This window comes from Fukomys damarensis, unplaced genomic scaffold, assembly GCF_012274545.1.
Source record: "Fukomys damarensis isolate Sample0158 unplaced genomic scaffold, DMR_v1.0_HiC HiC_scaffold_1, whole genome shotgun sequence".
Classification (NCBI taxonomy): Eukaryota; Metazoa; Chordata; class Mammalia; order Rodentia; family Bathyergidae; genus Fukomys; species Fukomys damarensis.
In genome coordinates, this window is record NW_022900913.1 from 36,070,559 (window position 1) to 36,083,257 (window position 12,699).

General features: G+C 34.8%; 1 pseudogene; it reads left to right on the top strand.

Annotated features, from left to right (window-relative positions):
- Positions 1–5,753: 5,753 nt before the first annotated feature.
- Positions 5,754–10,098, top strand: LOC104876129 (annotated as a pseudogene).
- The last annotated feature ends 2,601 nt before the right edge of the window (positions 10,099–12,699 follow it).

Below are 12,699 nucleotides of genomic sequence, written 5' to 3' on the forward strand. Positions count from 1 at the left end.
GTTTTTCTATTATGCATATTCTTACTGAATTGTAGTTGAATACTGAGAAATGAGTAAGAATTCAACATCAGGGCTGGGGATTTAGCTCAGTGGTTCCACTGCCTGCTTTTCGAGCACAAGGACCAGAGTTTGAGCCCTAGTACCAAAAAAAAAAAAAAAAAAATCTCATAAAATTATGAATTATAATTTTATAATAAAATGTTTTTCTATTATGCATATTCTTACTGAATTGTAGTTGAATACTGAGAAATGAGTAAGAATTCAACATCAGGGCTGGGGATTTAGCTCAGTGGTTCCACTGCCTGCTTTTCGAGCACAAGGACCAGAGTTTGAGCCCTAGTACAAAAAAAAAAAAAAAAAATTCAACATTAGTCAAATTTAAACCCCAAATCCTTTGAGCAAAAAGTTTTTATATGACCTGCCTAAAATTGGCACCAATTTTTAATACTAGATAATTATAATGACATCAGTGTCTACAGAAAAAAAATGCTTTTAGGTTAATTTCCACATTAAGAAACGCTGGAAATAGCATGTTCTGAAGAGGAAGGTAACTTACTATGATGAATCTCCATTAAATCTATACTGTCTAAATTTCCATTAATGCACTTTAGTAACAATTTAATGGATATAAAAGAAAATCTACGAGGAAAAGAGATATATTTCCACTGAGATACATATACAGACTTCTAAATTAGTTTCTTATATTGAAGACTATTTTCTAACTTGGGCACATACTATTTTTATTTCTATTTGCAAGTTGACCATAAATAAGATTCAAATTTTCTGCAACTCAGTTTTACAGACATGACAAAATATTCAAATATTCAGCATTATAGATTTTTTTCTCAGTAGAAAACCTCCTAAAAAGCATGGGTGATATTTGCTTCTCTGTATTATTTATCTGGCTTTCGCTATTCACCAATTTTACCACAGTCAGTAACTATCTATTTTAATACCATTTAGTGTAAATAATAAAAGTGCTATCATTTTCTTTAAATAATATAAACTCATAGTTCATAACTTTATACTTAAGGTATCGAAAACACAGTACACATGCTACCTCCCAGTGGCTATAGATAGGAACTGCTATATTAATTGCAAAACAGAGGTGGAAGATGATAATTTTAATTTTGTACTCATGAAAAGAGCTATTCAAAAGAAAATATTTTAGGAACTTCTGTGATGAATTTTAGATTATATAATAAACTGTGAAAAAGGGAAGGGAGTATGACATGGGAATAGGAATAATTATTGATGTAAACTGACAAATATTGCTAATGACCTTAATTTTCTAAATGTATTTTAATAAATGTGTTGTGCTTAATTTTAAATTAAAACTGTATTGATCATTTAATAAGTAAACTTTCAATCACAAATACATTTTATAACAAAATATAAAGTATAAAATATTATAATGCTAAGAAATGCAATAAATGAAAAGACACTGGGAAAATTCTGCTACTTTATTGAGGAATTGTTTTTTTGAAAGAAATATATTCTTTCCTTTTTAATGCCTTTGTCTTATAGATCATGCATTAAGTTCTTAGAAAAGATGTTTCTTTTCTTAACATTATCAAATTATTAACTGCTATGAATAAGACTTACTATGTATCATCAATATATATCATCATTGGCAGGGTCTACAACTAAAAGATCCAACTATGGACAAAGAAGGTGTGCCTAAAAATATGTGCATGCATGGACAAGTGCTTTCAAACACACACACATGCACACACACACACACACAATTAAAAGATTATGGAGCAAAGTACTAAATGTTTGGGAATACAGGCTAACAAACCCGGTGTAGACATGGTACTTTCTATGAAGACAATGTTACAAGCTCCTGTAAAAAAGAATTCTCCAGTCACATCTGGGCAAACATCACAAGAATCAAAGTTCTTTATCAAACTGTATTCCAGTTTGAAGATATACTCTAGCTCACTAGACAAACCTGAAGACCAAATTTCCCTGTTAAGTAACTCAAAATCTATTTTAACTGCCTAACCCCTCTTAATCACACTGAGTGGATCAGGTGTCTTCATGCCATCTTACTTCTGTTTGGCTTTGACTTTAATCTTCTGACTTGAGCCATCTATCATTATTACAGTAACCTGTTCCCATCCACGAGATATTAACTTCTCATCCTTTCTGAGTTTAGCTTGACTTTTGCAGGACTCCCTCCATTAGCTCTACCAGTTTGTTTAAACCCATTCTGATCACATGTAACCCCTGTATAAATAGCCTGCCTAAATTTTCCTACAAAAGCAATGAATCACAGGGGCTCCTTAGTTGATAATGTATTGGTTTAGTTGCAACCCTCTCCCTTCTCCTCTGGAGATTCCTAAACCAACTAGGTCTGAAAGAGGCCTCAGAATCTGGACTTTAATAATAATTCAATATGACTCTTAGATAAAAGCTTGATAAATAATTGTCCATAAATGATGTTATCTAAATGCTGCTATAGTCTAGAAGCAATGTAATAATTTATTCTCCATCTTTATTCACAAACAAAAAATTGAATTTGATGCCAAAGAGAAAGAAAATTAGGTCAAATTCTATAAATTAAATATTTTTGACAACCAGGAGTACTCATGTCTCTGGGCTTCTGAAGTTGATCAAATAACATATCAATTTAGAGAGCCTTCTGTGTTTGTCTAATCTGCCCACCCATAACCTCCCACTTACTCGAGATTAGTTGAATTGTGGGATAAGAGAAAATCTGAGAAACTTTCTGGTTTAGACAGCTACCCAGTCTGTAAGAAAGTGTTTTTTTCGTATTTAAAAAAAAAAGTCTCTATACTTATTACATTCTGAATTCCTGTTGTCCTTGTGTTCTGGGCCCAAGTCCTTTTTATCTACCCTCTTTAAACTTGGCCAACCATTTCCTTTATCACAGAACTCTAAATTTGATCAGTGGCCTACTAGGATCAATTATCTTCCATCTCATTGTTCTCTACTTTAATTGATCTCTCCAGAGTGACCAACTTATTCTATAATAAATGCCATTTTCCTCCTAGATCAATGAATTCCAAGTCTCAGCTCATATCAGTTTTCCTAATTCAGTTGCTTTCAAAGTTCTGGTTTGCTAAAACACAATATTTTTATCTTTTTTTCCCTATACCCTGCCCTCAAGACATATCATGTAAAGGTAAAGGTCCCAATGATAAATGTAACTGTATTGTTTGCTTTAAATGTACCAATAAACTTAATGGGGAAAAAATAAAAAATAAAATATTTTTATCATAAATAATCCTGACTTTTGTCTTTCAGTCCTTGATGTTTAAAAAAAATTCTCTCCAATACAGAAAAAAATTCTAGCAATTCAAGAGAGATTCTGCTTGTTTTTTGAATCCCTTAAGTGCAATCATCACACTCTTAAATGATACCTCCAATAATTATTTAGCAGCTCTCTTTCATGAAATTTTATAAAATTGTACAACCGATACTGTTTAGTCCCATCTGGGGACTCAGCCTACCTGAATCCCTAAATTAATGTGATTCTGACTACAAAAGAAAAAAACAACATTCTGAACTTTCCATAATTCACACTAAAATACAAAGGTCTCCAATAACATTTAAGTAACCCCAAGAATGTTAAAACTTCCTTTAAGGTACAAAGGGTCAGCCAGAGCTTATATGGGAACAGAACGTAATGGAAGCAATCTGTAGACAAACAATATCCCTAAAATCAAAATGACAAAACACCTCTATGCTCCAGTTAAGGTCCTGGCTGGCTAAATACATCGGAATAAGAGTTATAATGCAATTTTCCATCACTGAAATAAAATATAGACTATGTTAATAAGTATGGGAGTTTATGATGCTTAAAAGCTATCACTGGCAAGATTATGAAGAAAATCATATGCCAGATATACAACTTAAATTTTATTCAGTAACAGAAAATCTATAAAAAGTTTTAAGGCAATTAAAAACTTGATGAAATTGTATTTTACACAGATTTCTCTGCCAATATTGAGCAAGAGGCGCCATACAAGTGAGTAGAAGAAAGACTCGATTTTGAAACAATTTTACCACCCTGATTAGAAATTATCTGAGCCTGTGTCAAGGTAGTGAAAATAAGTTTTATGGGAGTGTACTGATGCACTATTAGAAAAGAAAATCCATAATGTTTGACACAGAAATTCCACTCATAGGTGTATACTCAACAAAAATGTTTAACTGTACTCACCAAAATAAACGTGCTAACATTAACAAGAAAAGTAAAAAACTGGAAACAATTCTCTGCTCACATAAACTATGGCACTTTAACACAATGGATTATCATGTAGAAATTGGAATAAAGAAACCATTGCTAAAATGCAACAATATAGATAAATTTGACAAAATAACAACATTCAAGAAGCCAGACATTAAACAGTGCATGCTGAGTAATTTCTTTACTGTTAGATTCACAAGCACCCAACTCAGAGTATGGTGATAAAAGTGAGTTTAATTATTTCCTTCTGTGAGGAATAAAAATGGGAAGGGACCAGCAAGCTAGTTCTGTGCTAGAGTCTTACACTATTCCCTGATCTGAGTTCTAGTTATACTAATAGGTTTGCTTTATGAAGACTCATCCAGTTGCATACTTATGTTCACATTTTTTCTCTTGTTTTATTTCAATAAGTATCACTATAAAATCAAAATCACAGAATGCTTAATTTGAGGCGAGAAGAGAATCAAAGAAATCAGTCAGTCTTATAATTATTTTATCACTTATTAAATGTTCATTGAATATTAAGTACAGCAACACATGACAGACATAAATATAAAACAAGGTGGGAGTTTTGATTATATTTTAAGATATTAGAAACAGTTACATAGAGGAGATAGTATGTGAATTTCAAAATAGAGGATTGAGTAAGATTTTACCAGGTAGAGACTGCAAATAAAAATATTCCAGGAAAGCTGGGCGTGGTGGCACAAACCTGAAATCCCAGCATTCGGGAGGCTGAGGCAGGAGGATCACTGTGAGTTTGAGACCACCCTGGGCTACATAGTGAGTTCCAGGTCAGTCTCAACTACATAGTGAGACCCTGTCTCAAAAAAAAAGAAAAGATATTCCAGGAAAAATAAAGATTACAGCATAATATTCAGGATATCTGGATCATAAAGAAGATGAATGTCAGGCTTGAACTTTACCAAATTGGGATTAGAAGGATTTGATGTGTTATTGAATGGATAGTTATAGGATGTAAATCATACATGAATTTTTTTTTGGAAAGACAATAGTGGAGTAGGAAGGATGTGAGATGCTACTGTAATGGTCAAAGTGCAGAACTTCATGGAACCATCAGGCCAGAACAAATGGAAAAAGCAAACAAATGAGCATCACTGAAGGGGCATCCATAGAACGTGATGTAATCATATGCTAGAGGAGAGGAAACACAAAATGCCCTGTATGTTTGCTTAAAAAGCCTTCTTGGATCCTAACTCAAACATTCTTAATCACATTGACATTGATGTTCAAATATCCTTGTTTAAATAAGTCCTCCTTATGACTGTTATGAAAACTTCAGTTTGAAATCCATATCCTTTTATGATACATCATGATGAAAGGAGTTGGAATATACCAATAAAATTAATGAATAATAAAAAATACATCAAATGAAAGGAGTTGGTAAACCTCTTGTAAAAGGTAGTAATCTATGAAAATTTTTCAAATTATGATCACAGATTGTAACATAACACTTAGGAACTGCTGAGACTGAATAAAATAGAATTGGAGTGGATGAATTCCCAGAATAAGAATGCATCAAGGATTCAGAAAGGACATTTCTACTAGCAAAGAACTTGGGGTAAAACTCCTCAGAGTAAGCAACTGAATTAATATCTCCTACAAATATGCTTTGACTTCTTTTATATCTTCTGCTAAGTTGAATTATTTGGCTACTGTGAACCCTTCTGAAGAGTCTCATTTTATACAAGAAAAAAGAAAAAGAGAGGTGTGAAGTTCAGTGGACTTGCGATCCTGCCACATCTGAGAGAAGAGTTCAGCTTCCCTATTGAGACAGTGAACAAACTCTACCCAGGCATGAAGCCAAAGTTTGCAATTATATTTAAAAAGAAAGGTGTCAGCTCATCCTGTGGCAAAGTCTGAGGAATTAAGAGAATATGCCTGAGTTCTTGATTATGGATGACTTTAAATTTTACCGTGCCCAAGCTGACCTGACATTTATTTTAAACAATCACCTAAATTTCTCAATTATCCCATTAAACTCTATGAGGTATTAGTTTTTTGCTATTCTTTGAGTGAATATTGGAGGATTTTTAAGGCAATAACTATTAGGTGGAGGAAAATTTCCTGGGTAATTCTCTAGAAGGACCAATTAAATATTAAAACTCACCTTTTAAATCATCTATAGTCCACTTTCTCGCTGTAGCTCTGAAGTGAGCCAGACCCTAGAAGCTGGCAGCCTGGACTTAATTCCAGGAATCCTTATTGTAGAAACATGCTTTTTCCTAAAGCACATTGGCTTTCTAGTGTGTGGAAATTTACATTTCTCATTTTTCTTTGACAGCCAAGCATTTAAGTTTCTGATAAACACACCAATTTAAATAAAAACAAAGCCTGGTGTGGTGGCTCATGCCTGTAATCCCAGCACTCAGGAGGCTGAGGCAGGAGGATCACTGTGAGTTTGAGACCAGCCTGGGCTACATAGTGAGTTCCAGGTCAGTCTCAACTACATAGTGAGACCCTGTCTCAAAAAACCAAAAAATAAATAAATAAATAAATAAATAAACATTTCAAAGGCATTCCAGTAATATTTTTTCATAGAAGCACAATTAAAATACAATAAAATGTACCTTTCAAAAGTGTAAATGTCAATGAGTTTTGACAAATCTGAAGAGATATGTCATCATTGTAGTCATTATTATATTTCATTACCCCAAAATATTTCCCATCCCCTTTGCAGTCAGTTCTTTCATACACCCCATTATATGCTGTAATCAGAAAATTTTTGTCCCTAAAGTTTTCTGTCTTAGTTACTTTCCTCATTGCTGAGACAACATATCTGACACCCAAAGTTAAAGAGAGATGGATTGGACCTGGAATTTAGCTCAGTGGTTCCAGCACCTGCTTTGTAAGAGCAGGGACCCGAGTTCAATCCCTGGTACCAAAAAAAACAAAAACAAATAAACTCTTGGGCCAGGGATTTAGCTCAGGGGTTCAGTGGCCTGACTTGAAAGCTCAAGGACCCAAGTTCAATCCCCGGTACCTGCCCCCCCCAAAAAAAGAGAGAGAGAGAAGGATTTATTTGGCTCACAGTTTGTAGAGCTGTCAGCCATGGCTCAAAGTCCTGGTACTCAGCTGGCTCAAAATCAGGGTGGCAGAGTAGAGAGGCACTGGAGAGGAGAAACAGTCCACAGCAAGCAGACAAAAGAAAGCACGCTGGTCCTCTTTCTGTCCCTTCTATAGGGTGGATTAGCACTCACCACCTTAACCCTCGCCAGAACTATGCCAAACCAATCAGTGGGCTAATTTAGTAATCACATAATCTTGATCCCAGCACCCCACACTCTAGATCCACCCTCATGATTGTATGGGGCTTTGGAGGGACACCTAGACACAAATCATAACAGTTTTCATTGCCTAGAATATAAGTTAAATTATGCCACATGGAAAATTTTCTATATGGCAGGCAACAAAGTGCTTTTGAGAGTCAGCATGCTGTATATGTCATTAGTTTGTTCTTTTGGCTTGCTAAGTAGAGTTCTATAGATAAATACAATTTATTTATCCATTTAAAGTTTATCCATTCAAAACTGCTATCAGATCTAGGATTAATTTTCCCCACTTGCAGTATAACAAATCAGCATATTACTATTTCATAGATGTTGGTAGAAGACACGAGATTCTTGGTTAAGAGACAAAGGGCTCTACTATCCGTACTCCATCAAGTACCATAAGATCTTTTGCACCACTTCACTCTGTGGACCAAGTCCCATGGAGAAGTTATGGTAGGCTTACAGGGTTCTTACACTTGCACTAGGTTGAGTTATCAGAAGGGAACGCTGCATTTAGAGAAACCACTTCTTTTATACCAGGCAGTAAGTCAGCCTACTCTACTCTTTATTCCAGTAGAGACATATTCTTATTTCTCAAGGTTGCTCATTGTAGACACAAGCATGAGAAATGAATTAGTAGAGTGCTCAAGACCTTAAATTCTTAGCATACCTAGTAAGGGTGTAAAAAATCCTCAAAGCCCATGTAGAGTTGAATTTCCAAAAATGTCCAAACTTCTCTCAAAAGTTTCTTTCACTTTTGTATTTCATCAACAACATATGAGAGTTCAAGTTGCTATTGCATCTTAGTATTTGGTTCCATTGAACTTTTCAATTCTACTATCTAGTGAAGTTGTAGTGCATCTCATTGTGGTTTTATTTTGCATTTTTACTAATGAACAGTGATAATGAGCATGTTGTTGTGTGCTTATTTGCTATATAAATATAGCTTATTTGCTGAAGTGTCTGTATTTGGCAAATTTTATGAGATTGTTTTCTTTATTTGGGTTATATAAGATTTCACACATTCTAAGACTGATCCTTTGTTACAAATGCATTTTCTAAGTATTTCAACTTTTACCTGGAACTTGGGGCAGGTGAACTCTTTGCCCCTTCACCATTCTTGCAATTCTGATGCTTGTTATATTATTCAAAATTCATGGTGGAATTAGAGAACTTTCTACCCCTCCCTCAATGGCACATAACATTATTTTTTACCCTGTATCAACATTAGTTTGTTTTTGCCTAAGCCTTTATGGTAAATGGTGTAGTCATTTAAGAAAGTGTTAAAATTCCAGGAGGTTGTTGTCTTACTTTCTCATATGTAGCCTTTTTCCCTTGTAATCCATCAAATATAAAATACTCCATATGCCTTTTCGCTCTCCCAATGATTAGGTCACACTATTTTGAACACATAAGAATTTTATTCCTTTAAACTTTAACGAAGACATCCCGGGTCCACATGGAGAATCGTGCATCTCTGAAAATGAAAGAAGGCTGGTTTCTAAAGAGGCGCTCAGCAAACTGCAGCAGTACTTCCCAAAGGCTGAGTTTCTGAGTTATAGAGAAGGCTGCTTGCCGTGCAAGATATTAGAGAAGGGGAAGAAAATGAAGCCTTGCATAAGATGATCACAAATGAGCAAAAGACTTCTCTTCCACATCTGTCCAGGACAATGTCTCAGTAACTGACCGGAGGACACAGGTGTCCTCTGAATCATGTCACAGTTCTTTGTAGAAGAATGGCGGAAATCTGTTAGAAAAGCTACAAGATGTAGTCCTGTGTCATCGGTTGGAAACAATACCCTTCTGTGTCCCCATGGGGGGCTTATGTTTACACTTGCTTCCATGACCAAAGATTCTGAACTTATAGTTCTGATATGGCCCAGGGAGTGGCAGATGATACAAAAGCTGTTTCATGTGGATCATATAATTAAAATCACAAGAATTGAAGTGGGAGATGTAAACCCTTCAGAAACACGGTATATTTCTGAACCTAAGCTCTGGTCCAGAGTGCAGAGAAGGTCTACTTTGCTAGAAGCAGTGGGACCTGTGAGAATACACTCGGGCTACCATCTATGTCCACAAAGTGGTAGACAATAAAAAGGTGATGAAGGATTCAGCCCCAGAGCTGAATGATTGCATTCTGAGGCAGAGGAGGACAAGGAAGAAGCTAAACCGGATGGAGAAAAAGATCCAGATTTTAATCAAAGCAATGAAGGAACAAAGTGGCAAAAGATAACCTATCAAAATTTTATAGTTTATCAAAAACAAGTCATTCGCCTGAGTGTGCAACATAGAAAAGTTCGCAGTGATAAAGCACTTCTCATTTCTGCTAATAAAACATTAAAATAATAGAAAATTCAGATCATGCATGAGTGTTCAGTTCCTCCATTTGACCAGAATTTATCAACTGATGGAAAGATTTTAATTGATGACTGTGCCATCCTTGGTGCCCTTGGTGTTATACCTAAATCTATCATTTTATTAAAGACCGATGAACCGGTTGCAGATTATGATGCAATGGATAATGTCATGCAAGTTTGTATGCCAGAAGAAGTGCTTAAAGGTACTAGTGTACTTGGACACTAATCTTTTTTTTTCGTCCTGGGAATAGAACTTGGGTCTTTCAGTTTGCAAGGCAGGTGGCAGAACCACTGAGTTAAATCCCTGGCCCTGGACATTAATTTTTGAACACTAACGGACAGCTAAGAAATCACCAGAGGGGAAGAGGATTTCAACACTTTAGGGGGTTAAAGATGGATTTCAGAACTAAACCATCACATGGCTCTTCCAAAAGGCAAAAATCCATTCAAAAGTGACCGTCCCAAATGCCTTATGTCAGATACAGCAGATTGCATTGATGGACATCAAACTTGAAAAAAAAAGAATTTGATCCTTGTTATTAGGGCGTAAACAGTGTATACTTACAGACATCTACAACCCTAGGAAGCTTACACAAGATTTTGAAAAGTATTTACTGCCAGACTCTCATTTAGAATCAGAAGCGTGGAGAGCAATTTGTCAGCATGTAGTTTAATTACATTTGTTAATCATCACATCAGTCATATAAGAGCATCTGGATCTATGATACTGATTTTGTGAAGAAAAATGACTTCCTACTTTGTGAAAGAAGAAAATGAGAATATATTAATTTAAGTTGTATGTCTCCAAGAGGTTACTGAAGTTGTGGAATGGAGAATAAAATAATAAGTGTTCTAAAATCAACAGCACTGGAACTTAGAAAAATCATTCATGATGAATAATTGATGAAGTTAGAGTTAAACAAGCCAGAGTAAAGATTCAAACATTTGCTTTTAAGAAGTGTATCAAAGACATAGAAAATAATCCATTCTAATGTGAAAGAATAACCTTAGTATAGAGTTTTTATGCAATGATTGTCAATTTATACCACTGTACTAAGTATTATACCTCAAATTTAGATGTAAGTTAGCATAAATAGATATGTGAAATAATAAAGCTGGATTAAATGCCTAGGAAAAAATACATATTGTCTTCTCAGTTTTTATTTTATTAGTACCTGTTTGCAGTACGTGAAGTCTGCACTCATTCTGGGGAGTAGGCACATGTACGTAACACAGCTTGTTTCTTGGTTTGAATTCTCTTCCCCTTCCTGCTCACCTTTCTCCCTCCATTTCTAAATTCCATTGCCTCATTGAGATTCTTGTTGCTATTATTATTCTTAGCTCATGCTTGTGACATATGTTTACACTCATCGTATTTTGTATCTGTACGTGGCATGTCTTAACTCTTCTTACTTCCCCTTACATTCTCTCTGTCTTTTCTCTCTGAGTCTCCTGGACACCTTCCAATTTGCAAGAGATCTCTCCCCTTGTTTCTTTGTATCAATCCTTTATTTTACTCTTCATTTGTACTGTACCTTACTCAAATGAGAGATACTATAAAATAGTTAAGCTTGCGTGACTGATTTATTTAACTCGATATTATATTTTCCAGGTGCATCCATTTTTCTACAAATGTCTCAAATGTATCCTTCTTTATAGTCAATTAGTATTCCATGAGGCTTAGGTACCACATTTTTTTATCCATTCATCTGTTGGTCAGAATACAATCTGCTGTCAGGATTTAGCTATTATGAATTGTGCTGTTATAAACATTGGTATGCATGTATCACTATTATGTATTAAGTTCTTTTGGGAAGATTCCTAGAAGGGAAATAGCTGGATCATGTGGAATTTCTAGCTCTTCAAAAATGTTTGTTCTTTAAGAAATCTCCAAATTGATTTCAATAATGGATATGCGATTTTACCTTCCCACCAACAGTATAGGGGAGCTCCCTTTTCTCTGCAGCCACACTACCATTTGTTTTTGACCTCTTATTGGCTGACATTCTTTCTGGTATGAGATGAAATTTTAGTGTTGCTTTAATTTGTATTTCTCTACTGGCTAGACATGTTGACATTTTTTCATGTTTGTTGGCTATTTGCAGTAACTGAGAAGTGTCTGCTCATTTCTTTTTTTTTTTTTCTCTTTGAGTTTATTGGTACATTTTAGGTATACAGTATAGTTACATTCATTTCAATATATTGTCTTTATGCACAAATGAACATATAAATATTAAATGTGTGTTAATAGAATACCTGCTATGCTTGTTATCTCTAATACAAAATTCTTTCTGATCTTCTTATGGCAGCAGAAATGATTTCAAAAGGTTGGAATTTACATCAGAACTGTTAAGGATTTTATTTGGTAAGAAATGAAACACATAGAAGATTTACACAGCGATTAGGTTTCCAGTTCAAGCATTGCCTAAAGGCTAGCATGACTTTGAGATGAGGTATTTTGGCTCAATGACACTTTTGAAGATTATATCGGGTATGGTCATTCTTACTATGCTCAAGTTTGTGTAATCTCTGTATGGTCTGTAATATATTGAATATAAATGTTCTCTTTAATTTCTGGATTTGTGATAGACCAATAACTCGAAGTAAAGTGGAGAAAAGGAGTCCTGATATGAATATGTGAGGAAAATAAAATTCTATTAGGCTTTATATACTAAAAACAATTCATTGGAAGGTCATTAGGCTAAAATGCCTACATATACTTAGGTTTCTACATAAGCAAATCAAAGCCCAACTTAATATAAGTAGTAAAATTTAAGCTTATCTAACCAGAAATTGTCAACTAACCCCAACTGGGGACTTCCCACTT